Raw genomic sequence first — 27689 nt, forward strand, 5'->3', positions numbered from 1 at the left:
GGCTGTTTTATGAGTCCTGGGCTTAAACTCCCAGAATTCCTGAGCCAGCATGGAAACCTCTCCATTTCTCCTCGGCTTGGCTGGCTCAGGAATTCTGGGAGTTGAAGTCCACAAGTCATAAAAGAGCCAAGGTTGCCTACCCGAGTCCTTGGGGCTGGCAGCCGCACCTGCGCCTCCTTATCCAGGTTCTTAAGGTAAAATCCTTTTTAAAAAGCCAGCCTTGCACACATGTGGCTGTGAGCAGCTCCAAGACTGTTTCCCCTCAGCTGCTTGGGAACGAGTAAACGCCCCTCCCATTTGGTGACTGTTATTATTCATTTATAAGCAAAAGAAGAAGAAAAACAGAAAAATCAAAGAGATAAAAAGGGGAAAAAAACAAAATACACCTTTGAAAATCTGAAAAGGAGGGGATGGGGAAGGGGTTCTCTGAAGCATTCCGAGGATGGGGGGAGGGGGGTGCAGACGGAGAAGAACGGGGAGACACCAAGAAGGGGAGATGACAGAGAGAGAGAGAGAGGGGGGGGGAAGGGGGGAAAACACCCAAATATCCCCACGGGGTTACGGAACCTCTTTACAGACCGAGGAGGGGGCGGGGGGGCTGGGAAAAAGGGGAAGAAATATACACCACGTGGGCCTCCCACCCACACGCCGGCCTGTGCGCCTCTCCGGTCTATGTACAACGTACGTGCACACGCACACACAGAGATCCCATGTCAGCTGCCAGGACCACCCAAAGCCATCCAGCCGAGCCTCACAGCCTGATCCAAGAGCAGAGGGTGAGAAGGAGGAGGAGAAAGAGAGAGAAAGAGGGAGGGAAGGAGCCAAGGGTCTTCCTGCCCCACTCCCGAAGCCCACCAAGCAAGAGAAGCTGCAATTCCATCTCTTGGGGGGGCAGGGGGAGAGGAGGAGCTCCCCCTGCAGAGTCTGAAACATTTATTAGAGGGTTGCACAATCTGTGTGAAATATAAAGTCCCTTATAAAATACTCGGTTTGCAGCTCTCTAGAAATCCCTTTACCAACTCAAGACCACAATCCCAAACAAGGATAACCTCTCTGCAATAATAGTGGTAACTTGCTCGTAAGGTCTGCTCTAGAAGCTTCACAAGATAGGAATTTTATAGCTATGGAAACACTTGAAAACTGGACCTAATAAAAATATCAATCATATAACATTTGGATTTAAGATGTTAAGAAGTAGGTCCAGTGACCCAAAATACCAATGGAAAAGCTTTTAAGAATAAATGTGCTTTAGCTATACAACTAAATATCACAATAAACAGAAGGGAGGAATTAAAAGTAGTAAAGTCAGCTCAAGATCGGCTCCAAATATACATACAAATTTAATACAGTAATTGCACAAAATGAAAAAGCAATGTTAGCTGCTTATGATTATCAAGGTTAAAGTTACATGCTTCACAAATGAAGTTTAAATAAAACCCTTAAAATTTGGATATGTCTTCTTTGCTTCCTTAGTGGAAAACCAAGTGCAGAACATTTTTATGAAGCTAGAAACTAATGTGCAAACTAGAGATTAATGTATTAGTTTTTGTGAAAGAGTCAAGTAATGATTCGGTTACATGTTTATGGAGGAACTGTTTCAAGCCTCACAGAGAGAAGGGGAGGAAAATCACCCCTTCCTTCTCCTTGCCGAGGCTGCTAGCCACGGCAAGGGAGAAGGGGGGGGAGAAAACTGCCCCTTCCTTCTCCTTGCCGAGGCTGCTAGCCACGGCAAGGGAGAAGGGGGGGGGAAATAGCCCCTTCTCCTTGCCGAGGCTGCTAGCCACGGCAAGGGAGAAGGGGGGGAGAAAATCGCCCCTTCCTTCTCCTTGCCAAGGCTGCTAGCCACGGCAAGGGAGAAGGGGGGGGGGAGAAAATCGCCCCTTCTCCTTGCCGAGGCTGCTAGCCACGGCAAGGGAGAAGGCGGGGGGAGAGAATCGCCCCTTCCTTCTCCTTGCCGAGGCTGCTAGCCACGGCAAGGGAGAAGGGGGGGAGAAAATCTCCCCTTCCTTCTCCTTGCCGAGGCTGCTAGCCACGGCAAGGGAGAAGGGGGGGGGAGAAAATCGCCCCTTTCTTCTCCTTGCCAAGGCTGCTAGCCACGGCAAGGGAGAAGGGGGGGGGAGAAAATCGCCCCTTCCTTCTCCTTGCCGAGGCTGCTAGCGAGCCTTCTCCCATGGCAAGGAGAAGGAAGGGTGGGAAAAACTCCACCCTACTCACCTTTTTAGTTCTCCCGTTTCTTCCTCCACTCTGCCAAGTGCAGTTAAAAAAACAAAGAGGTTTGTGGGTAGTCCCACAAACAGTTTGTGGGCCATCCCACAAACCAACCAATCAATTTAAACTTTTCAAGTTATTTTGTGAGAAGTTTAAATTGATTAATTTTTTTAGTGCCACTTTTTTTTCAAAAAAAAAGAGGGAGGAGGCCTGGGAGCCGCATGGGACGGCTCAAAGAGCCGCATGCGGCTCCGGAGCCGCAGGTTGCCGACCTGTGCCCTAGCCTAATGACTTCTCCAAGAGCTAATTGGAGCCAGGAGTGAGCCAACCTTGACTCCAACCAGTGTGATGATATTGGATGTGTTGCTGACAGCTGTCCTGCCCTTTAAAAACACACACTTGTTTTGGGTTTACTGGTCTCAAGAAGCACTGTCTGATGTGAACCATGCCTCGCAGAAAAGAGCTCTCAGAAAACCTACGATCAAGAATTGTTGACTTGCATGAAGCTGGAAAGGGTTACAAAAGTATCTCCAAAAGCCTTGATGTTCATGTGTCCATGGTAAGACAAACTGTCTACAAATGGAGAAAGTTTAGCACTGTTGCTACTCTCCCTAGGCGTGGTCGTCCTGTAAAAATGACTGCAAGAGCACAGCGCATAATGCTTAATGAGGTAAAGAAGAATCCTAGAGTGTCAGCTAAAGACCTACAGAAATCTCTTGCACATGCTAACTTTTTTGTTGACACATCTACAATAAGGAAAACATTAAACAAGAATGGAGTACATGGGAGGACACCACGGAGGAAGCCATTGCTGTCCAAAAAAAATATTGCAGTACGTTTGAAGTTTGCAAAAGAGCACCTGGATGTTCCACAGCACTACTGGCAAACTATACTGTGAACAGATGAAACCAAAATTGAGTTGTTTGGGGAAAACACACACCACTATGTGTGGAGAAAAAAAGGCACAGCACACCAACATCAAAACCTCATCCCCACTGTAAAACATGGTGGAGGGAGCATCATGGTTTGGGGCTGCTTTGCTGCCTCAGGGCCTGGACGGATTGTTGTCATTGATGGGAGAATGAATTCCAGAGTTTATCAGGACATTTTGCAGGAAAACGTACGACCATCTGTCCGCCAACTGAAGCTCCGCAGAGGATGGGTGATGCAACAGGACAATGACCCAAAGCATACAAGTAATTCAACAAAACAATGGCTTCAACAGAACAGAATACGCCTTCTGGAGTGGCCCAGTCAGAGTCCTGACCTCAACCCGATTGAAATGCTGTGGCATGACCTTAAGAGAGCAATTCACACCAGACATCCCAAGAATATTGCTACACTGAAACAGTTTTGTGAAGAGGAGTGGTCCAAAATTACTCCAGATCGTTGTGCAGGTCTGATCTGCAACTACAGGAAACGTTTGGTTGAGGTTATTGCTGCCAAAGGAGGGTCAACCAGTTATTAAGTCCAAAGGTTCACATACTTTTTCCACCCTGCACTGTGAATGTTTCCATCTTATGTTCAATTAAAACATGACAACAGCTAATGTTTGTGTAGTATTTTAAGCAGACTGTGTTTTTCTATTGTTGTGACTTACATGACGTTTAGAGCGCATTTTATGGCCAATTCATGCAAAACTCCACGTAATTCCAAAGGGTTCACATACTTTTTCTTGCAACTGTACCTCTGTTCCTAAACGCTAAAGCTGTTGCACATAAAAAACGGAGCAGCTCTGATCAACTATCACAGCCACCATTTTGACAGTTTTGCTGTACTGTTGTCTGTGGACGTCCCCACTAAATGCAAGCATGGGATAAACTGAGCCTGTTTTGTTCTCAATCTTTTAAGTGGCAACAAACTACTGGCAAAAGTGGCATTTGATTACAAGGCAAGGAGGCATTGAGAAATGTTTCCCCTTTTGCATTTGAGCATCCAAGAAGGGACAGGAAAGGAGAAAGGGAAAGAGGAAAGACAAAGAAAAAGAAGGAAAGAGGGGAAGAGAGCATGGAAGGAAAAAGAAATAAAGAGGGGAGGAAAGAAAAAGGAAAGAAGAGGGAAGGAAATAGAAGAAGGAAGGAAGGAAGGAGATTATAATGAGTGGGAGGGAGGGTCTGAGGGAAGTCCTGCCTTAGCACTTGGCCATGACCAGCCCTGCTGCCCTTTTGCCATCCCCTTGTCCCCTCCTGACTCTCCTGGTGGTCTCCCATTCTATCACTGAGGATGCTTTGGTTACAAAGCTGGGTCTCCTTGTGTGGAGAGGAAGTGGGCCTCCCTCTGACCCACACATTTTGCCCTCCCACACACACCATTAGCAACCTGGCCAAGGAGAGCAAGCCAAGCAGCAGCAGCCTCAAGGAGAAGGTAAGCACAGCCAGGGGGGGCCTTGGGGAAGGCTGGGCTGAGCTGGGTGCTTGCCTTCCACTGCCCAGGGCTCTGAGCAGCCTGCACCACCCGGGGTCCTCCACGTGGCCTGAGAGCAAAGGAACTGCCATCGAAGAAATTAAAACCAGTGCTTTTTTTCCTTTTTATTTTTTTTACAGTTTGTAACATTTTATTAGATTATAGAATAAAATACAAAAATAGAAAAGCAAATAGTAGGACACAGTGGGGAGGAAAAAGGGGTAAAAGTGAGGGGGAGAAGGGGAAAAGAAAAGGCATTGACTTCCAACTTCCTCTGTTGCAGTAGAATGAAGCATTAACATCGAACCTCAACTTTTTACTTTTCCATAATAGTATACACTAGCCATTTCTATAACAACAAATCAATCTAATCAGTAGAACCCCGCCCCCTTTTTTCAGTCATCAAGTTTTTGACACCTTGCTAAGTACACTGGTGGTAGTCGAATATTGTCATGTCCTAAAAGTGGTACAATCTGTGAAAAGGTTGAAAAGCTCTGGCATATTGGACGCCTTCCAACCTGAGGGGCTCATCTTCCAGCGTCGTATCTTTTTGCCTTGGGTTGCCATTTCCTTCTCCAGTGGATCACATTTTGTTAGAACTTTCTGCTATGACCTGTCCGTCTTGGGTGGCCCTGCACGGCATAGCTCATAGCTTCATTGAATTACGCAAGCCCCTTCGCCATGACAAGGCAGTAATCCATGAAGGGGCTATTTGTATAACACTATATAAATATGAAGAGGATGTGTATAATTTTGTATGTATTAATAGTAGTAAGAATTGTATTTGTTTAATGTTAGTATGGTAGTATGGCTCCCTCAGGTCTAATTTCGTGAAGATCTTCCCTTTTGCTAAATGTCCTAGCACAGGGATTTTCAACCAGTGGTACGGGTACCACCTGTGGTACATTGGCACCTGGCAGGTGGTACGTGACCATCCTAGAAAAATGGTAGTGGGGGAGGGGAATGAGCTGAACCGGTAGTAGCACCGTACAAGCCTGAGCGAGAGACGGCTGGAGCTGCAGGGCTGTCAGGGCTCAGCGGAAGCACCAGGATCAGCGCCAGTCTCCAGCTGGAGCTCGCCGCTGATCCTGGCACTTCTGCTGAGCCCAGAAGTGCCGATCAGGTGGAATGTTGCAGTATTCCAGGGTCTTGTGATTTACATTCAGATGCTTGGCAACTGTTTCATATTTATGATGGCCACAGTGCCCCAGGGTCATGTGAAGTGACCAAAACCTGCTGCAACCACCCAGCAGATGGGGGGAATAAAAACCAAACACCCCACCCCCACCCCACCCCCGCTGCCAATCCTCAACAGAAATGCTCACAATGAAAACCTCGGACAGGAGGAAGAGCGCCGCCGGGTGGGCAGGCAGGTGTCTTGCTCGGCTATGGCCTGGGGGGCACTTTTTTCAGAGCCATTGTAACTTCGAACAGTCACTAAGCGAACTGTTTTAAGTCGAGGACTACCTGTACTTCATCACTTTTTTCCTTTTTTTTTGGTCATCAAGTTTTTGACACTTTGCTTGGCGAGTGGTGGTACTCGGATGTTGCCATATCCTAAAAGTGGTACAATGGGTGAAAAAGTTGAAAAGCCCTGTCCTAGCATGTCGTTCATGAGACGGAGGGGGTACATGTTCTCCACGCACACACCGTTGATCCCACGGAAATCTTCTCATAATCTCAGAAAACTACCTTTCTTTTCTTTAAATAGTACTGATGCCGATAGTCAGGATTTTGCTGCTTGGATAAACCCTCTTCTCAAATTCTTATCAATGTACTCCCTCAGCTCCTTCATCTCCAGAGTCATGGAGTACATTTTTGGCTTAGGAAGTTTCACATCACACTCTTTCTTGCTGAATGCCTCCATGAGGTCTCGGTACTCCCTCCTCCTCCCTCTCCTCCGACACTCCCTTGCTGTACTCAGGGGTTCTCCTCACAGCCCCTCCCTTCTCTCTCTGCTTTCTGCCCTTGTTCGGAGGGCTGGGGGCCTTCTTCCTCATAATCATACATTCAGAGGCTTTATCCCAATAGATCCGGGGTTCCCACTTGGCTAACCAAGCCAGGCCCAGGATCACGTCCTCTGCCATCTTTGGGGCAACCATGAAGTGAATAGTCTCTTGGTGGGTCCCCAATTCTAGCTGCACCAGCTCCATCAAATGGGAAGCGGCCTTGCCTCCTATCAGTGTGCCATCAACCTGTTCCTCACATGTAATCCTAGCCTCTGCACTGCGGCTTGACTAATTAGGCAACGGGAGCAGCCTGAGTCTATGAGGGCCTTTACCATCCCCCTCGCCAGATGCCTTGATGTCTACCCTAACTTCAGGGTAGTTAACAGGTCCACTCACCATTGGGTCATCCTCTCCTTCGCTCTTGCTGTCATAAAGGATCATTGGCAGCCCCTCTTGGTGGAAGTTACATCCCCTTTGCTCTCTGGGTGTGAGACCTCAACAACCTGGGTTACTGCCCGCAAATTCTCCTTCCCCTTCATTGTCTTCAAGGGAGTTGGTGCTGTGGGAGCCATCCAAGACATTGGTGCCAGGCACATTGCAGCCCTGTGCCCTTCCTGGCCACAGCGAAAGCACATGATAGGGGCGCGATCGGATGGCCCTGCAGGAACTGGGGATGCTGCCACTGGTTGCTTCCTCCCTAAAGCGTGCTTTTCTTGGCTTTTCTTTGGTCGCAGTCTCAAGCCCTTGTAATAATAATAATAATAATAATAATAATAATAATAATAATAATAATAATAATAATAATAATAATAATAATAATTTTATTTGTATACCGCCCTTCTCCCGAAGGACTCAGGGCGGTGAACAGGGCAATACATGTTAAAAGCAAGAATACAAAAATTAAAAGAGATTAAACAAGATGTCCAAAAACTATAACAATAAGTTAAAATACATAAAAAGCAATAAAACCCAAACCCATCACCCATCAGGCCAGGCCGGCTTGTTCAAACAGGTAGGTCTTTAGATCGCGCCGGAAGGAGCGAAGGTCGGGTGCCATCCGGAGCTCAACCGGAAGATGGTTCCATAAATCTGGCGCGCCCACAGAGAACGCCCTCCCCCTGGGGGCCACCAGTCGACATTCTTTGACCGGTGGCACCCTGAGGAGGCCCCCTCTGTGGGAGCGCACTGGGCGGAGGGAAGTTGATGCCGGCCGCAGTTGCTCCCTGAGGTATTCCGGACCCATGCCATGAAGGGCTTTGTAGGTCATTACCAGCACCTTGAATCTCACACGGAAGACAACTGGGAGCCAATGCAGCTCGTGGAGCAAGGGTGTAACATGGGAGTATCGGGAAACTCCCAACACAACTCTCGCGGCTGCATTCTGTACCAGTTGGAGCCTCCGAGTGGTCCTCAAGGGCAGCCCCATGTAGAGAGCGTTGCAGTAGACCAAACGAGAGGTCACGAGCGCATGAGTGACCGTGCGCAAGGCCTCCCAGTCTAGATAGGGCCGCAACTGGCGCACCAGGCGAACCTGGGCGAAGGCCCCCCTAGTCACAGCTACTATATGGTCTTCTAGAGAGAGCTGTGAATCTAGGAGGACTCCCAAGTTGCGAGCCCTATCTACGGGGGGTAGTAACTCACCCCCCATAGAAAGAGATGGAATATTCTGAATATCCCGAGATGCCGGTACGCACAGCCACTCAGTCTTGTCAGGGTTGAGTCGAAGCCTGTTCCTCCCCATCCAGACCCGAACCGCCTCCAGGCAACGGGACATCACGTCGAGGGCATCACTGGGGTGGTTTGGGGTCGAAATGAAAAGCTGGGTATCATCAGCATACTGATGATACCCAACTCCAAAACCACGAATGATCTCACCCAGCGGCTTCATATAGATGTTGAACAGGAGAGGCGAGAGGACCGACCCCTGAGGAACTCCACAAACGAGAGGCCTCGAGGTCGACCTCTGTCCCCCTGCCAACACCGACTGCGAACGTCCCAGGAGATAGGAGGAGAACCACTGAAGAACCGTGCCTCCCACTCCTAATCCCCTGAGACGCCGCAGCAGGATACCATGGTCGATGGTATCGAAAGCCGCTGAGAGGTCTAATAGGACTAGGACAGAGGAATATCCCCAGTTACACCACCAGGTCTAACTGCATTGTGGTTTTTAGCTGGTACCAATCACTAAGCCGGTTTGGGATCCCTCAGGCCAGACACATGTGAAATAGGTTGCGGCTCAGCCCCTATCAGAAGTCAAGAGCTGCTCTGGCCAGTGCCTCAGCCTCTCCACAACCCCCCTGAAGTCTCTAATGTACTCGGCCATGGGTCTACTTCCCTGTCTGACATTTCGGGCCTCCATCTCCGCTCGTTGGGTCTGCACAGGGTCATCAAATCCGGCTCTGAGGCCACAGAGAAACGTGTCTGGATCTGCGAGCTCGGGGGCGCTTTCATCATGGAGAATTGTCACCCATTCCACCACCAGCCATTCGAGGGTGGCCACTATGACATCCACCTGGGCCTCATTGTCAGGGTAATCTTCTCCATGTCAGTCGAGTTGGGTCCAGACCAGATTAAGGAAGAACGCCAGCTTCTCAAGGTTCTGGTCAAATGTTGCCCTCAGCAGTGGGGACAGAGGTGGCCTTGATGCTGGCCAGGGCCCTGGCATCCAGGCCCTGCCTTATGGGTACATCCATGGGTGAACTCCATACCTAGGGGTTGGTGGTGGTCGCCAATCTGCCCCCCCCCCCAGGCTGAGAAGCAGGCGTCGGTGGTAGATTACAGGCTCTCTGTCCTGGAATGGGGAGGTAGTCCAGGCTGTGGGTTAACTGCTTCTCCAGCCATCGCTGCTGCTGTTCCTGTTGAGCGCCAGGGTGAAGGTGCTGGTGCTTGAGCTAGGAGCAGAGCTGAGCCCCTTCGTGGTTAGGATCCAGCCATAGGACTGGCTCTCCTCCATGGACCTCCAGGCTGCTAAACTTCTGCCTCAGTTGCTCTACCGATTGGCTGTCGCACCTTGGCAAGTAGCATTCCCTGCATGCTGTCCACTCCGAGGCTCCTCGTTCCCACCACTACAGCTCTCTGCTCCATTTGGGCCAAGGGCAGTCCAACGGGAATTCGGCTTCAGCGGCTTTACATATCTTCTCTCGCTACTTCTCCAACTTGGGTTGGTTGAACGCCACTGCTCCACCAGTCCACTCCAGGGTTGGCTCATTGTGTTCAACACGCTCCTTGGGTCCTTGGGTTACAAAGCTGCTTTCGGCCCCAGCTGGAGTCCCACTGGTTGATCCCGACCCGGCTCCAGACGGCTTCTTCGTTTCAGGCATCTTCTCTTTAGTCTTCACCACCCCTCTGGAGTCTACCAGAAGGGCATAGGGGCTTAGGACCTCTCAATGGAATTGGAATTGTTTCTCAGAGCTAGCTTAGTGTCAAGTTCCAGCTGAGAAGCCCAACAAAGCAAAACACCAGAGATATTGCATTCTCTAATGTAAACTTTATTAGGCATTAGCAAACCAGTAAGATAGAAAGAAAGCTAGCTCTGAGAAAATGGCGGGAAGCAGATAATTAAAAGAGTGAAACTTTCCCTCCCCTCTCTGACATTTCAGGTCACATTGTCCAATATATCTTCCAGTAATTGTTATGAGAAGAAACTTCAGTTCGCCAAAACAACTCTTCAACTGCTTCAGCTCTCACGTTGATAAGGAACACCTGTGGACAGTAGGTTTTGTAGCTTGACACCCCCATCTTTTAACTGTAATCTTACTTTTGATTGTAATTATATTTTTATTGTTTTTAGAAATACTTATGTTTTACCGATTTATATCTCTTAATGTTGTAAGCCGCCCAGAGTTGCCCCAAGGCAAAATGAGTGGCGAACAAATTTAATGAAATAATTAACCAGGTATTGTGCACCCAACAGCATTCTTGGTCTAGTAGTAGTGGACACATCTTTCCTCAGCCTGTTATTCTCTGGGTATACACCAATAGCGTCCATCATTTCTAACTAGTGCATGGTCTTCTAGTCCTCACACAGGTGTGGTAGGCACGTGTTTCAGAGATGATCAGGTTAGTGGATTTAGAGGTGCTAATTCCAGATAAAGTGAGGTTTTAAAAATTGTAGAGCTATTAGAAAGCATTCAAACCTGTTGACCCAAAGTAAAAAAAAAGTGGATCCAAATAAAACAAATCTTGTGTGTGTGTGTGTGTGTGTGTGTGTGTGTGTGTGTGTGTGTGAGAGAGAGAGAGAGAGAGAGAGAGAGCACTTTCTTAACAGGGCTTTCCTTTCACTAGCAAAGCTGTTTCAATTTGTATAGGCTGTGAGGAATAGCACTGTTTAGTTTTGATTCCTAAAATGTCCAAACACCACAGGAATACATTGGAGCCAGAACTGTGATCTTAAGAAGCTGACCTAGAAATTGATTTCTTGTATTGTGCTGTTCTCCCACTGGCTGATTTTCATTTGAAGATTTGGAGAAGCGGGGAATATACATATATACGCATTCTTCTCCAGCATCTTCTTAAGACAGTAGTCTTAGAAGCTGTCACTGCTGCTTTTTCTGTTATATAGATGTTGCAACACACCCACATCCTGAAATTTAAAACTTCAGAGGCCCTGACAGCAACTATGTATCATGTGGGCAGTTTTTTTTCTAATATGTCCACCACTGTCTTTTTAATTTTTTCCCATTATCCTGAAGTTACAGGAGAAATTCTGTTTTCATAGAAAACATTTTAAAGCAGGGGTCCCCAACCCCCAGTCCGTGGACCAGTACCGGGCCACAGCATGCCAGCAACTGGTCCGCACAAACAAGCAAAGCCCCATCCACGAGATGCAGGCAGCACACAAAACCATACCCTGTCAGGTCCATGGAAAAACCTCTTTCCACGGAACCAGTCCCTGGTGCCCAAAAGGTTGGGGGTCCTCTGTTTTTAAAGTATCTAGGCAAAAATGGTAGTGTCCTTTATTTATGTACATGCAACTAACTTATTGTGGTGAAAAACTGATCTATCTACTTTGTACACATCTACATATGTATCCTCCTTCAGTAGAAGAAATTACCATTCAGACCCTTGCTTAATGGACATTACCAAAGCAACCAGAAATCTTGCATCCATCTATACCAGTTAGACTGACTGACAGGAGTTTTACAATTTGTTAAATAAGTATTTGGAGTGTGATTACTAAGAAGTAGTAACCAGGAAGTTTTAATTAGATAACTGAGTTGTGAGGGTAGGTGTAGTTAGCTACATTCTAAACCTATTTTCTATTTGAGAGTTTTAATATATACAAAACCATTTATTAGCTTCTCCAGAAAAGAGGACTGTTAGTGTTTTGTTGTATAAGTAAGGTATGTACTGTTGTACAAAATACAGTTTAATATATACAGGTAATTCCTGAGTTACGAGCATTCACTTAACGTTCATTCGAAGTTACACGACCAGCGCCCTCTAGTGTTTATGAGCAAATCCCACAATTACGAATATTGCAGCACCATAGCAGTCGTTCGCCCTTACGAACGACGGCAGAGGCTCTGCAACATTCACCCTATTCTCCCCCCCCACTCCCCACAACTGCTTCCCCCTCCCTTCCTGCCATGCCAGACTCACTTTCCTTGCCGCGGTTTCTTTCCCTTTGAAGGAGAGGAGAGTCAGTCAGCTTGGAAAAGCTTTTTGCACTGACAATGGAAGCTCCTGGGTGCTCTAGTATTGCTCGAGTTCAAACACAAATTCTCTGCAAAAGAGATCATGCCCCCCCAGAAGCTTCCATTCGGGGGGGGAAGTGTTTGCTTTGTTTGCATGCCTATGGGGCAGTGTGGAATTGGAGTCGGCCGGGCACAGGAACCAATGCCGTCCGTGACCCGGGTGCACTGCTCGCTTGCATGCGCCGGCCTTGGTTTAAGGGTAGGAATGAAGCCTTCAACTGAGTGGGGAGGCATCGCAGGGTGAGTCCCCTTGCACCTGCATCCAAGCTGATGGCAGCAGCGGCAACAGCCACCTGAGTGGCCACGATCTCCCCTCACTAGCCAGCCACCCACGCTGCCCGACCTACTCCTTGCCTCACTGTCCGGTGGCACAAATCCTGAACGCTCTTCTCCTTGTCCTCCTCCCCACTCAAGCGGCGGCTGCAGCTTCAGTTTCAAATCAAGGTGAGCGCACGCGAGTGAGCAGCACACCTGGGCCACAGATGGCATTGGTTCCTGCACCCGGCCAACTACAATTCCACTCTTTGCCCCATAGGCATGCATATGAAGCAAACACTCCCCACCCCAGAATGGAAGCTTCTGGGGGCCATGATCTCTTTTGCAGAGAATTTGTGTTTGAATGCGCGCAATATTACGGCGTCCAGGAGCTTCCATTGTCGGCACAAAAAGGATTTCCAAGCCAACTGACTCTCCTCTCCCTCAAAGGGAAAGAAACTGCAGCAGAGAGGAGACAGATTTTGCAAGGTGAGTCCAGCGTGGCAGGAAGGGAGGGGGAAGCATGAGGTATCTTCGTGGGTCGGGGAGGCCTTGGGGGCCTGTTCCATCACTAGGCCCTCCATGGCCTTCCCCACCCTGAGATACCTTAGGGTGGAATGTGCAGGCTCCATTACACTCCTAACTCGAGGACTACCTGTATACAGTATATGGATGCATGATTGCTTGGGTGTATAATATGGATCCCCTTCATGGATTACTGCCTTGTCATGGCGAAGGGGCTTGCGTAATTCAATGAAGCTATGAGCTATGCTGTGCAGGGCCACCCAAGACGGAAAGGTCATAGCAGAGAGTTCTGACAAAACGTGATCCACTGGAGAAGGAAATGGCAAACCACTCCAGTATCTTTGCCATGAAAACCCTATAGACAGTACCAAAACGCAAAACGATATGACGCTGGAAGATGAGCCCCTCAGGTCGGAAGGCGTCCAATATGCTACTGGGGAAGAGCAGAGGGCTAGTACTAGTAGCGCCAGAAAGAATGAAGCGACTGGGCCAAAGCCGAAAGGACACTCAGCTGTGGATATGTCTGGTGGTGAAAGAAAAGTGTGATGCTGTAAAGATTCTTTCTCCATAGGAACCTGGAATGTAAGATCCATGAATCAAGGAAAGCTGGACGTGGTCAAACAAGAGATGACAAGACTAAACATCGACATCTTAGGTATCAGCGAACTAAAATGGACAGGAATGGGTGAATTTAATTCAGATGACCATCAGGTATACTACTGCGGGCAAGAATCCCTCAGAAGAAATGGAGTAGCCTTCATAGTAAATAAAAAGTAGGAAAAGCAATACTGGGATACAACCCTCAAAATGACAGAATGATCTCAGTTCGAATCCAAGGCAAACCATTCAATATCACAGTAGTCCAAGTCTATGCCCCAACCACCAGTGCTGAAGAGGATGAAATTGACCGGTTCTATGAAGCCGTACAGCACCTTATAGAACTAACACCCAAAAATGATGTCCTTATCATCATGGGAGATTGGAATGCTAAAGTAGGAAGCCAAAAGATAACTGGAATAACAGGCAAGTTTGGCCTTGGAGTACAAAATGAAGCAGGGCACAGGCTGATAGAATTTTGTCAAGAGAATACGATGGTCATAGCAAACACTCTTTTCCAACAACCCAAGAGACGGCTTTACACATGGACATCACCAGATGGTCTACACAGAAATCAGATTGACTCTATGCTCTGCAGCCAAAGATGGAGAGGCTCTATACAGTCAGTAAAAACAAAACCAGGAGCTGACTGTGGCTCAGACCATGAGCTTCTTGTTGCAAAGTTTAGGCTTAAATTAAAGAAAGTAGGGAAAAGCGCTAGGCCACTCAGGTATGAATTAAATCATATCCCTGTTCAATATACAGTAGAGGTGACAAATAGATTTAAGGAATTAGATCTGATAGACAGAGTGCCTGAAGAACTATGGACAGAGGTTCGCAACATTGTACAACAGGTAGCAACCAAAATCATCCCAAAGAAAAAGAAATGCAAGAAAGCAAAATGGCTGTCTGAGGAAGCTTTGCAAATAGCTGAGGAAAGGAGGGAAGCGAAAGGCAAGGGAGAAAAAGAAAGATATGCCCAATTAAATGCAGAATTCCAAAGAATAGCTAGAAGACATAAGAATGCCTTCTTAAATGAACAATGCAAAGAAATAGAAGAAAACAATAGAATAGGGAGGACCAGAGATCTTTTCAAGAAAATTGGAGAGATGAAGGGAACGTTTCATGCAAAAATGGGCATGATAAAGGACCAAAATGGCAGGGACCTAACAGAGGCAGAAGAGATTAAGAAGAGGTGGCAAAATTACACAGAAGAACTATACAAGAATGAGCTTAATGTCCCTGATAATCACAATGAGTTGGTCACTGACCTCGAGCCAGACATCCTAGAATGTGAAGTGAAGTGGGCCTTAGAAAAGCTGAGCAACAACAAAGCTAGTGGAGGTGACAGTATTACAGCTGAGCTATTCAAAATCTTAAAAGACGATGCAGTAAAAGTGCTACACTCAATTTGCCAGCAAATTTGGAAAACCCAACACTGGCCACAGGATTGGAAAAGATCAGTTTACATTCCAATTCCAAAGAAAGGCAGTGCCAAAGAATGTTCAAACTATCGCACCATTGCACTCATTTCTCATGCTAGTAAAGTTATGCTTAAAATCCTACAAGCTAGACTCCAGCAGTATGTGGATCAAGAATTACCAGAAGTACAGGCAGGATTTTGAAGAGGAAGAGGAACTAGAGATCGAATTGCTAACATACGCTGGATCATGGAGAAAGCTAGAGAGTTCCAGAAAAACATCTACTTCTGCTTCATTGACTATGCTAAAGCCTTTGATTGTGTGGATCATAACAAACTGTGGCAAGTCCTTAAAGAGATGGGCATACCAGACCATCTTATTTGTCTCTTGAGAAACCTATATGCGGGTCAAGAAGCAACAGTGAGAACTGGACACGGAACCACTGATTGGTTCAAAATTGGGAAAGGAGTCCGGCAAGGCTGTATACTGTCGCCTTGCCTTTTTAACCTATATGCAGAGCACATCATGAGAAAGGCAGGGCTAGATGAATCAAAAGTTGGAATAAAGATTGCCGGAAGAAACATCAACAACCTAAGATATGCAGATGATACCACTCTAATGGCAGAAAGTGAAGAGGAACTAAAGAGCCTCTTGTTGCGAGTGAAGAAGGAGAGTGCAAAACTTGGGTTGAAACTAAACATTAAGAAAACCAAGATCATGGCATCTGGCCCTCTCAATTCCTGGCAAATAGATGGGGAAGAAATGGAGGTAGTGACAGATTTTATTTTCCTGGGCTCCAAGATCACTGCAGATGGGGACTGTAGCCAAGAAATTAAAAGACACTTGCTCCTGGGGAGGAAAGCCATGGCAAATCTAGACAGCACACTAAAAAGCAGAGACATCACCCTGTCAGGGCTATGGTCTTCCCAGTTGCAATGTATGGCTGTGAAAGTTGGACCATAACAAAGGCTCAGAGCCAAAGAATTGAGGCCTTTGAACTATGGTGCTGGAGAAGACTCCTGCGAGTCCCTTGGACTGCAAGGCAATCAAACCGGTCAGTCCTAGAGGAGATCAACCCTGACTGCTCTTTAGAAGGCCAGATCCTGAAGCTAAAACTCAAATACTTTGGCCACCTAATGAGAAGGAAGGACTCACTGGAGAAGAGCCTAATGCTGGGAAAGGTTGAGGTGAATAGAAGAAGGGGATGACAGAGAATGAGGTGGCTGGATGGAGTCACTGAAGCAGTAGGTGTGAGCTTAAATGGACTCCAGAAGATGGTAGAGGACAGGAAGGCCTGGAGGAACATTGTCTATAGCGTCGCGATGGGTCGGACACGACTTCGCAACTAACAACAACAACAACAAATAATATGGATCCATTTTTAAAAAGTGACAGCTAACATTTATCATTTTAATGAATAAAACTGGTAAGTTTCATGTGCTGACTGTATGCTGGTATGCGCGCTCTCGCTCTCTCTCTCTCTCTCTCTCTCTCTCTCTCTCTCTCTCTCTTTGTGTGTGTGTGTGTGTGTGTGTGTGTTTGTGTGTGTGTGTAAAATAGATAAATTTTCCCCCTATGTTTTTTCTTGGCAGTTATGCAACAGTGCAGAGTGAAGCAGAGTATTCCATAACATAACATAAATACTATATTGAGTTGATATTTTTTCTTGCTACACATAGTAATTAAGTAGAATTTGAACCTCTATTTCTACACTTCCAGTTTAATTCAAAGCATGCTTATTTTGAAGTAAGCTTTCTTTGAGGTTAGAGAGATGGCCTTCATTATTTTACTGATTCTTTTTCCTTAAAAGTTGATTGCCACAGCAGTTCAACAAGAAATGCTAAACTACTAGGACCACTTCTTCCAATCTGTTATGTTCCGGATGCATGGAAGCAACAACTCCAAAAATGCCTTTGCAGAATGGCTTACTAGGAACTGTGATTCTGGAGTCTTATCAGGTTGGAGAAGACTGATAAAAGTAGACTCCAGATTTATGGACAAGCGCCCAGAATTTTCAGCAGTAGTCACACTAGTTGGGAACTGGAAGTAGCAGTTAACGCACCTTGGTCTGGGAATTTTCCATCTTTACACCTGGATGGGATTGCAGTTCCTCATTCTGGAATGGTACACAACTTGGATGTTGTCTTGGACTCATGGCTCCTACTTGAAGAGCAGGTGGCAGCTTTGGTCCACATAGGACCAAACAATCACTCATGCCCCTGTCACCTCATGGTTCAACTACCTCAATGCCCTCTATGAGGCTCCCCTTGAAGGACACCCAGAAGCTTTAAATGGTCTAGAATGCAGTGGCACAAGCAATGATGGGCTTACCTTGGCATGCTAATGTGATACCTCTGCCATGACATAGGACCCACTTATTTGAAGGACCATCTATCTCGCGTGTTTACTGCTTGGTCAATATGATCCAAAAGAGTGAGCATGCTCCAGATGTCATCCAATATCATCTTTCTGAGTCCAGAAACGTGCCTTCTCTGTAGTGGCACTGCCTTTTAAATGGAGTTCCTTGGAGATCCAGATAACTTCCACCTTTGAAGGCATTCTAGAATGCCTTGAAAATATCAGTTTCCAGGCCTTGGATGGAAGATGCCCCACCCCCAATTTGAGATATTTGTCTGCATTGATGTGTTGTCTGGAATGCCATTTTGTATCTGTCTTTGAATTATTTTCTGGATTATTTTATTGTATTTCAGTTTACCAGTTTTTCTTCTTCATTTTCATAAATGCAAGCCAGTTGCCAGGTACCTGAAGTGTGTGTGTGTGTGTGTGTGTCTGTGTGTGTGTTGTAACTTTGAGGATGGGTCATACAGTAAGTAACTTTTCTTTTAGTCTGTTGTAACTTCAAATGGTCATTAAGTGACTGATTGTTAAGAAAGGACTACCTGTAAAGGTTTAGGTTAGTACCTGTGAAGTCAGGGATTTGGTGCTTGGCTTGCTTAGTGTATATAAATGCAGATGTCAATGCTGCTAACATCAGATGTTCTTGCTTGACAACATAGGGAGATGTAGCCTTTTTCTTTAACCTGTATATTACTTTTAGAGTTAGAATTATTGGACGCTTGGGGGGGAGTAGGGAGAATGTATCTCAAGACTGTTTGTACTAAGAGAAAAGAATTGGCGGATTGAAAAAGGGAGGGAAAGTTTGCATTTTAAACTAATTGGGGAATGTGATTTATGACGTTTAATTAAGGGAGGGAATTGTGCTTTGATACGATGTGTTTAGGGGAGGAGAATTCAGTTCTTGGCTTCGACCGTGTATCTGCTGAAGCTATGCTACTCTATTAAAAAGATTCTTTAAGGTAAACAATGCCTTGAAGTTCTTTGAAGTACTGCATTTTTTGGAACCATGACATTAAGCCAAGATCTAAAACTTTTCAAACTATTTAGGGGTCTTGAACCCCAGCCACTCTCTCTAGACTTGAGGGAAGCTAACAAAGATTAAAGAGGAGATTTCATCATGGGAAAAGAAAAACTGCTTGAAGCCAGCAACCCGGCAGCAGCTGCTACCCTGGGGGGGAAGCAAGTTAGCAAGCCAGGGGAGAAAGAGCTTTTGTAGGTCTCCCAGTTAGGAGAGCTGATCTGGCCATCAGAGTGAGCCTAGCCCAGTGGAGACTCCAGACGCCTCGAGACTGCCTTGCCCCCCTCAAAGGCTTCAAAAGCAGACCAGATTGTCTGCCACTGAAGGTTTGGGTGAGTCACTGGAAAGATTTGAAAAGCTAGAGATGAGAAGCAGAAATCAACTCCTGCTGAGAGGAGCCTACAGCCCCTCCATTGCAGATCAGACAGCCTTCCAGACCCTGTCTTCCCCTGCTAGGGCCTCCAGCCCTACAGAGAGAAAGAACCCCAGTCTGAGGCCCCTGCAGCAATGGGGAGTTTGGCAGCCCCCGTAGGGGGACGGTCAGCAGCCTCTGAGCTTGCCACAGCTAATAGAGGCCTTGCAACAGCTTGGGGTGGTACAGAAGCCAGGAGATCAGCAGCTGGTAGGAGGACGACCACAGCAAGGAGATTGGTCACCGCCCCCGAATGTACAGCAACTGCTGAGGGGCCCGCAAATGAGGGAGATCCAGCAGCAACCCCCACCCAGACAGCAACCTTTGGAAGACTTCTGGCAACTTGAGAGGCCAGTACTGCCGGTATTGCAACCACAGCGGGGTGTGTGTGGTGGTCAGAGCCCCTGAATGTGTAACCCCTGGGAATACGGCAGCAGCCAGGGTGGGGCCAGCAGCAACTGGGGGTGCAACAGTCACAGGGGGGAGCTTAGCAGCCAGTGATTGCTCCACCTTTCAGAGCAACCTTTGATGGGGACCCAGAGAAGTTGATTTTTTTTATCAACCAACTGCGCTCTCATTTGAACCGCTGTGCCTACCTCTACCCGGATCCAGCCGCTATGGTCGACATGATTGCGTCCAGTCTAGAGGGACAGGCAAATGAATGGCTGAATAATTTATACAATGAGCAAGCCCCTGAATTGGAGGACCCCCACCTCTTCCCCCTAGGACTGAGAGAAAGATTTGAGGACCCATCCATTGCCCTCAAAGCAGAAGAACAAATCCATAAGATAAAACAAGCCAGCAGGCCTGCTCTGGAGTACATACGAGAGTTTCGCAAGATAGCTGGTTGCATAGAGAGGTGGCCTGAGCAGTCCCTAGTCCATCACTTTGAAGAGGGGTTAGACGATCACCTCTCAGGCCCGCATCTATCGAGCAGTACCTGATCAGCTACAAGCATGGTACCAGTCTCACCCTCTATAAGAAGCCTCCCCCACCGGAAGCCGAGCCGAAGCCAGAGCAACCCAAATGGCAACCCCCCCCCTGAAAACCTCCAACTGCTGCAACTGCTGGAAGACCCAGGCCACCTGTAGGCCCGCCAATCAAGTGCTTCCGATGTGGACAGCAGGGACATAGAGCAGCGAACTGCCCAGTCCCTTACTGCCAACAGCAGAGCAGACCGGGACCAGCAGCGAGAAAGAAACCTGCACAGCAACTGATGAGAGGGAAATCCATCTGGATTACACAGGAACCTGTTGCCCAAGTCACAACCACCATACAGGAGGATAAAGGGACTCAGACTGGATCGGCCCCTGTGCTACCCTCTTTCGACAGCGATGACGAAGGAGAGAACGACCCGATGGTGAGCCGACATGTCCCACCTTTCTCACTACCTGCCAAGATCATAATCCCTAAGTTGGGTACACAGGTAGATTTAAAAGTGCTAGTTGATTCTGGATGCTCCTCATGCGTCATTAGCTTGCCATTTGCCATGAAATTGGGCATACGAGCAAAACTGCTCTCCAAACCTGTGAGGTTTGAATAAACCGATGGCTCCCTGATGGGAGGGACTTTAGTCACGCAATTAACTGAGCCCCTACCCCTAGAAATAGGAGAGCACTGGGAGCTTATTCACTTCCTGGTGGCTCCAAAAATGACTGAGGCTGTGATCCTAGGACTAGCCTGGTAGGACAAATGGAAGCTATTTAACTGGTGGGAGAAAGGAATGAGAACTGTGAGACTACCTATAGGGCCCAAGCCCCCCATTGATTCAACAGATGTTACAGGAAATTTTAGCCCACCCAATGAACGAGCGCACATGGCTGCCTCACGGCCACCAGGCGAGCTGCTCATCCCCAGCGAGTACCGGGACCTAGCGGAGACATTCAGTGAGAAAGAATGCGATACCTTGCCTCCTCACCAGCCCAATGATTGTTCCATTAAACTGTTGCCGGGGGCCAAACTTCCACGACCAAGAATGTACGCTATGTCCCCCCTTGAAATGGAGGAGATGCAGTGATACGTGGATATAAACCTAGCAAGGGGATTCATTGAATGGGCCAAGTCTGCTGTGGGAGCCCGTGTTGTTTAAAGAAAAGAAAGAAGGGTCTCTTCATTTATGCATTGGTTATAAAGGTCTGAACGCAGTGAGTGTGGAAAATAAATACCCCCTCCCCCTCCTGAAGGACTTACTGACCCACCTGGAAAAGGGGAGTGTCTTCGCTAAATTAGGCCTGAGAGAAGCATATTACCGGGTAAGAATAAAGCAGGGAGATGAGTGGAAAACTGCCTTCAACTGCCCCTTGGGAAGCTACCACCAGTTCAAAGTCATGCCGTTTGGGCTGTAGGGGCCCCCAGCCGAATTCAAGCAGTTGATTAATGAGGTCCTACATGATCATTTATACAAAGGGGTTCTGGTGTATCTTGATGACATCCTGATATACAGTATGAATATGACTGACCATATAAAGCTGGTGAGAGAAGTGTTAAATTATTGAATGCCAAGCTTTATGTCAAATTGTCAAAATGTGAATTTCACCAAACCCGATTAGATTATCTTGGCTATAAAATTTCCAATGAGGGCATTGAAATGGACCCAACCAAATTGAAAGCTATAAGTGAATGGCAACCCCCAAAGACTCACAAACAGCTCCAGAGCTTCCTAGCTTTTATTTATTATTTATTATTTATTTTAATTCCATTTATATCCCGCCCTTCTCCGAAGACTCAGGGCGGCTTACAAGCTTAGCAGTAGCCTTCATTCTATGTATATGCCTGCTTATTAGGGCTTTCACACACACCCCCAAGCGGCATTATTACAAAGTCAGCTTAATTGCCCCCAACAATCTGGGTCCTCATTTTACCTACCTCGGAAGGATGGAAGGCTGAGTCAACCTTGAGCCTGGTGGGATGCGAACCTGCACTAATTGCAGGCAGCTGGTGTTACTTAAGGAGGCATTAGCCCACTGCTCCACCAAGGCTCTATTTTGCCAACTTCTACTGTCAATTCATCCCCTCCTTTGCCGAGATTGCCCTACCCCTTGCAGAACTACTCAAAACAGGCAAAGGACGAGGGAAACCATGACTGGGCCAACCACTAGCATGGACTATGAGCTGCCAAAAAGCTTTTGAGAATTTAAAAAGACTATTTGCTGCTGAACCGGTTCTAAAGCACCCCTGCCCAGGGGAGCCCTTCGTAATTCAAGCTGATGCCGGCGACGTGGCAGTCGGAACTGTATTACTGAAAAAAAAATAAAAGTGGGGTCTTGCAACCCTGTGCCTACACCTCTAAGAAATTTACTGAAAGTGATTGGAGATGGACAGTCTGGGAGAAGGAGGCCTTCGCAATTAGGTGGGGACTATTAAACTGGCAACACTATCTAGAAGGGAGCAAGGTGCCTTTTGAAGTATGGACAGATCACAAAAATCTAGAGGCACTGAAAACTCCCCGCAAATTGTCCTCAAAGCAAGTGTGGTGGGCACAGTACTTTAACCATTTCAACATTTCAACTTCACTCTAAAGTACATACCGGAAGGAGAAAACTTCCTTGCTGATGCACTATTGAGATTGCCCCAGTACAAAAGCGAATATGAAGAGGTTAACGAGGCAATTATCTCCAGTCCACAAACTGCTGCTCAACTCAGGACTTGCAGGACCCCTAATCCTGATGACCCTGGGCCGGGGTAAAGAAAATAAAATGAGCTCCTCATCGATCAATGGTTCAAAGACAATCAAACCTCCCTAACATGCAGGGATGGTTTGGCTTACAAGGGGGGGAAACTGTACTTGCCTGAAGCCCTCTGTCTTAAGGCTCTAAAACACAGCCATGATGTAAAACAGGCTTGACACTTTGGATATTTAAAAACTCTACAGCTCATCCGCCGGCAATTTTGGTGGCCGGGGCTAAAACGGGATGTGGAAAACTATGTCAGGAGTTGTGTTGTATGTGCCACCATGAAATGAATTCCAGGGAAAACCCCTGGGTTACTGCAGCCGGTGGCTGACCCTTCTCAACCATGGGAAGAAATAGCTATGGACTTTATAGTAGCCCTACCTGAGAGTAGAGGAAATACTGTCATCTGGACTGTGATAGACCTGTTTTTGAAACAGGCTCATTTCATCAACTGCAAAGGACTTCCATCGGCCCAACGACTGACTAAATTGTTCCTGAAACATATCGACCGGCTGCATGGCGCCCCTAAGCAAACAATTCCAAACAGGGAGGTGCAGTTTACAGCGAAGTTTTGGAGTTTTCTTAAATTAATTGGATCATCTCAAGGCTTATCGTCTGCTTTTCATCCGGCTACCAATGGGGCCACAGAATCTGCTAACGAATTGGTGGAGCAATATCTCAGATGCTATGTTTCCTACCAACAGACAAACTGGACTGACTTCCTCCCTTTCGCCAAGGTGGCCTACAATAATTCTGTTCACAGCAGCACTGGCTACACGCCTTTCAGAGTAGGCACAGGAAAAGAGTTCAGCCCAATGCCTGAATACCCTCAGGTCCCCTCCACTTCCCAGACACTTGATCAATGGGTGAGAGGGTAGGAAGAAGTTTGGAGAAACCCAGAAGCTGCTTTAAAAAGGACTTCTGAGCCTTATAAAAAGCAAGCAGATAAAAAGAGAGCCCCTCAAAAAACATTCAAACTTAGGGAAAAAGTTTATCTGTCGACCAAATATTTATGCCTTAAATTACCCAGTAAGAAATTAGGACCAAAATTCTTGGGGCCTTTCCCCATCGTAAGGATCATCAACTCAGTCACAGTAGAATTGAAATTCCCTAGGTTTTTAGGCAGAATTCACGCTGTCTTTCACTGCAGCTTGTTGAAACCTTTTTGAGAATCCATTTTAAGACCTCCCCCTAAGAAGGCACCCAGGCCCCTCATAGTGGCGGGGAAAACCCACTATGAAGTAAAGCGTATTCTTGATTGTAGAATTTTTAAAGGGAAATTGCAGTACCTAGTACAATGGAAGGGATACTCGCTATCAGAAGCCACTTGGGTGAAATCTAGCAGTGTGAAAGCCTACAGACTCATCAAAAAGTGTTATAAGGAACAACCTAACACAGGGCTTTTCAACCTGTGGTACGCGTACCACCTGTGGTACATTGGCACCTGGCAGGTGGTACGTGACCATCCTAGAGAAGTGGTAGTGGGGGAGGGGAATGAGCTGAACCGGCAGCAGCACTGCACAAGCCTGAGCGAGAAACAGCTGGAGCTGCAGGGCTGTCAGGGTAAAGCAGAAGCACCAGGATCAGCACCGGGCTCCAGCTGATCGGCGCTTCTTCGGTGCTCAGGGGAAGCACCAGGACCAGCGCCGGGCTCCAGCTGATTGGCGCTTCTTTGGGGCTCAGAGGAAGCACCAGGATCAGTGCCGCTTTCCAGGTGATTGGCGCTTCTTTGGGGCTGTCAGGGCTCAGCAGAAGCGCCAGGATCAGTGCCGCTTTCCAGTTGATCGGTGCTTCTTTGGGGCTTTCCAGGGTCCCCCAGACGTGAAAGATGGAGCCCGTCTTCCTGCGTCTGCGGCGCCGTGATGCCCTTCCATGGGTTCTTCTATGCTTGCTTTCTCCCTCCTGCACTGTCTTTAAAGTCTTGAGTTCTCCTGGGAACTTGGCAAAGGCGGAAGGGAAGCAGTATCAAAGGAATCCACCTCCCCCTCATATGAAGGAGTTAGCGAGTTCCCTCTCCTTCCCAGGAATTGAAGGCCAGATGTGGACGACCTATCATAGGCAAATGTCCTGCCTCCCCCCAGAGAAATGCAGAGGGACTGGTTAACCTCTTCCTCAACAGGTTCCTCGGGTGAAATCCCCTGCCAGGAAACATGGTCAGCCATGCCTAGTCAGGAAAGCGCTGGTGAAACTGATGAACTAAATCAGTGGCATGAACATACCATGAATTTTCCCAGGAGCGATTCACAACAGGGTAGCCTTTCCAATGAATAAAATACTGACTGTTTTTGCCTCTTTTCCTAGAGTCTAGAATCTCTTCCACCACGTATTCTGGTGCTCACTCCACTATAACTGGTGGTGGAGTAGTGGAGGGGGGCGTTGCAAGAGAGCACATCTGGCATTAGGTTTTTGGAGCCTAGCACATATTTAATATAAAAATCAAAATGTGAGAAGAATTGGTTCCATCTGATTTGTCTGGGCGAAAGCGCTTGGTTTGTTGCAGTGTGTGTATATTCTTGTTGTCAGCTATGCTACTCTATTAAAATATTCTTTAAGGTAAAAATGCCTTGAAGTTCTTTGAAGTATTGCATTTTTTGGAACCATGACAGCATATTTATATTTATAAATACAATTATAGATACTTATAAAGATAAACCAGTTTGGTCGACTCTAGTGGTTAAGGCTGAGACTGAGTTCTAGTACTGCCTTAGCCATGAAAGCCAGTTGAGTGACTTTGGGCCAGTAACTGTCTCACCCCAACTCACCTCACAGGGTGGTTGTGGAGAAAATCAGAGGAGAAAGTTGTGTTGGATATGTTTGCTGGCTTATTTGTAAAAAAAATCAGGAAGTATACAAACAATACAGCTATTACGCTACTTTTCAAGTTGCTCTAAAAATCCCAAAACTTCAAAATATAAATTAAGGGGTTATCAGAGATATATTGTGACTTAGATAAACTTTTTTTTTAAAAAAGTAATCATGTGGGAAGCGAAAAGATAACTGGAATAACAGGCAAGTTTGGCCTTGGAGTACAAAATGAAGCAGGGCACAGGCTGATAGTATTTTGTCAAGAGAATATGATGGTCATAGCAAACACTCTTTTCCGTCAAACGAAGAGACGGCTCTACACATGGACATCACCAGACGGCCAACACAGATATCAGATTGATTATGTGCTCTGCAGCAAAAGATGGAGAACCTCTATACAGTCAGTAAAAACAAGACCAGGAGCTGACTGTGGCTCAGACCATGAGCTTCTCGTTGCAAAATTTAGGCTCAAATTGAAGAAAGTAGGGAAAAGCACTAGGCCACTCAGATATGAACTAAATCATATCCCTGATGAATATACAGTAGAGGTGACAAATAGATTTAAGGAATTAGATCTGATAGACAGAGTGCCTGAAGAATTATGGATGGAGGTTCGCTTCATTGTATAAGAGGTAGCAACTAAAACCATCCCAAAGAAAAAGAAATGCAAGAAAGCAAAATGGCTGTCTGAGGAAGCTTTGCAAATAGCTGAGGAAAGAAGGGAAGCGAAAAGCAAGGGAGAAAGAGAAAGATACACCCAATTGAATGCAGAATTCCAGAGAATAGTTAGAAGAGATAAGAATGCCTTCTTAAATGAACAGTGCAAAGAAATAGAAGAATAGAATAGGGAGGACCAGAGATCTCTTCAAGAAAATTGGAGATACAGTATAAAGGGAACATTTCATGCAAAGATGGGCAAGATAAAGGACCAAAATGGCAGGGACCTAACAGAGGCAGAAAAGATTAAGAACAGGTGGCAAAACTACACAGAAGAACTATACAAGAATGAGCTTAACGTCCCAGATAACCATGATTGGGTGGTCACCGACCTCGAGCCAGACATCCTAGATCCGTGGTGGCGAACCTATGGCACGGGTGCCACAGGTGGCACGCAGAGCCCTCTCTGCGGGCACGCACGCTGTCGCCCCAGTCCTAGGCCTTCAGGTGGGTTTTATAAAACCTTTTCGCTTTAGGCCTCCGCCGCCATGTACAAAAAAAGGTTCAATCAATCAATCAATTTCAACTTCTCGCAGGAAAAACAGTTCTTGCAAAGTTGGAATTGATTGATTGAACTTTTTACTGCCACCCAGTCTGCCGTTACCACTGCAGCCACACCCACCCGGCACCCGATGATACATAAGTGGGTTTTGGGTTGAGGTTTGGGCACTCGGTCTCTAAAAGGTTCACCATCACTGTCCTAGATGAATGTGAAGTGAAATGGGCCTTAGGAGATCTGAGCAAAAAGTAAGCTAGTGGAGGTGACAGTATTCCAGCTGAGCTATTCAAAATCTTAAAAGACAATGCAGTAAAAGTGCTACACTCAATTTGCCAGCAAATTTGGAAAATTCAACAGTGGCCACAGGACTGGAAAACGTCAGTTTACATTCCAATTCCAAAGAAAGGCAATGCCAAAGAATGTTCAAAGTATCACACCATTGCACTCATTTCACATGCTAGTAAAGTTATGCTTAAAATCGTACAAGCTAGACTCCAGCAGTATGTGGATCGAGAACTACCAGAAGTACAGGCAGTATTTCGAAGAGGCAAAGGAACTAGAGATCAAATTGCTAACATACGCTGGATCATGAAGAAAGCTAGGGAGTTCCAGAAAAACATCTACTACTGCTTCATTGACTATGCTAAAGCCTTTGATTTTGTGGATCACAACAAACTGTGGCAAGTCCTTAAAGAGATGGGCATACCAGACCATCTTATTTGTCTCCTATGCGGGTCAAGAAGCAACAGTGAGAACTGGACACGGAACCACTGATTGGTTCAAAATTGGGAAAGGAGTCCGGCAAGGCTGTATACTGTCACCATGCCTATTTAACTTATATGCAGAGCGCATCATGAGAAAGGCGGGGCTAGATGAATCAAAAGTTGGAATTAAGATTGCTGGGAGAAATATCAACGACCTAAGATATGCAGATGATACCACTCTAATGGCAGAAAGTGAAGAGGAACTAAAGAGCTTGTTGTGGGTGAAGAAGGAGAGTGCAAAACTTGGCTTGAAACTCAACATTAAGAAAACCAAGATCATGGCATCCAGCCCTCAATTCCTGGCAAATAGATGGGGAAGAAATGGAGGTAGTGACAGATTTTATTTTCCTGGGCTCCAAGATCACCACAGATGGGGACTGCAGCAAAGAAA

General features: G+C 46.7%; 1 protein-coding gene across 1 annotated transcript in view; it reads left to right on the top strand.

The window, feature by feature from the left end:
- Positions 1-27689, top strand: part of LOC308676582 (KAT8 regulatory NSL complex subunit 1-like) — a gene marked incomplete at its 5' end in the record, with an annotated part of 305549 nt that overhangs the window by 22377 nt on the left and 255483 nt on the right. The gene's annotated exons all lie outside the window — the stretch shown is intronic.

The sequence above is a fragment of the Vipera berus genome (assembly GCF_964194415.1).
Source record: "Vipera berus genome assembly, chromosome: W".
NCBI lineage: Eukaryota > Metazoa > Chordata > Lepidosauria > Squamata > Viperidae > Vipera > Vipera berus.